We start from the raw sequence: 1,153 nt of genomic DNA, 5'->3' as shown, positions 1-1,153 counted from the left end.
ATTCATCAAGTTGAAGAACAAGTGATATTTTAGAACAAGAACAAGCGGAATTGAATAGAAGAACAATAGTAATTGCATTAATACTCGAGGTACAGCAGAGCTCCACACCTTAATCTATGGTGTGTAGAAACTCCACCGTTGAAAATACATAAGAACAAGGTCTAGGCATGGCCGATTGGCCAGCCTCCCAATGATCTAAGAACTAGATGTCCAAAGATGAAAATACAATAGTAAAAGGTCCTATATATAGAAAACTAGTAGCCTAGGGTTTACAGAGATGAGTAAATGACATAAAAATCCACTTCCGGGCCCACTTGGTGTGTGCTTGGGCTGAGCATTGAAGCATTTTCGTGTAGAGACTCTTCTTGGAGTTAAACGCCAGCTTTTATGCCAGTTTGGGCGTTTAACTCCCATTCTTGTGCCAGTTCCGGCGTTTAACGCTGGAAATTCTGAGGGTGACTTTGAACGCCGGTTTAGGCCATCAAATCTTGGGCAAAGTATGGACTATCATATATTGCTGGAAAGCCCAGGATGTCTACTTTCCAACGCCATTGAGAGCGCGCCAATTGGGCTTTTGTAGCTCCAGAAAATCCGCTTCGAGTGCAGGGAGGTCAGAATCCAACAGCATCTGCAGTCCTTTTTAGTCTCTGAACCAGATTTTTGCTCAGGTCCCTCAAAAATAATACTAAAAACATACTAAAAATACTAAAAATAATGCCAAAAAGCGTACAAATTATCCGCTCATCACAACACCAAACTTAAATTGTGGCTTGTCCTCAAGCAACTGAAAATCAAAAAAGATAAAAAGAAGAGAATATACAATGAATTCCAAAAACATCTATGAATATCAGTATTAATTAGATGAGCGGGGCTTTTAGCTTTTTGCCTCTGAACAGTTTTGGCATCTCACTCTATCCTTTGAAATTCAGAATGATTGGCTTCTTTAGGAACTCAGAATCCAGATAGTGTCATTGATTCTCCTAGTTAAGTATGATGATTCTTGAACACAGCTACTTATTGAGTCTTGGCCGTGGCCCAAAGCACTCTGTCTTCCAGTATTACCACCGGATACATACATGCCACAGACACATAATTGGGTGAACCTTTTCAGATTGTGACTCAGCTTTGCTAGAGTCCCCAATTAGAGGTGTCC

The sequence above is a fragment of the Arachis duranensis genome, chromosome 5 (genome assembly GCF_000817695.3).
Source record: "Arachis duranensis cultivar V14167 chromosome 5, aradu.V14167.gnm2.J7QH, whole genome shotgun sequence".
Taxonomy (NCBI): Eukaryota; Viridiplantae; Streptophyta; class Magnoliopsida; order Fabales; family Fabaceae; genus Arachis; species Arachis duranensis.
The sequence above is the reverse complement of the archived record's forward strand: the minus strand, read 5'-3'. Positions refer to the sequence as shown.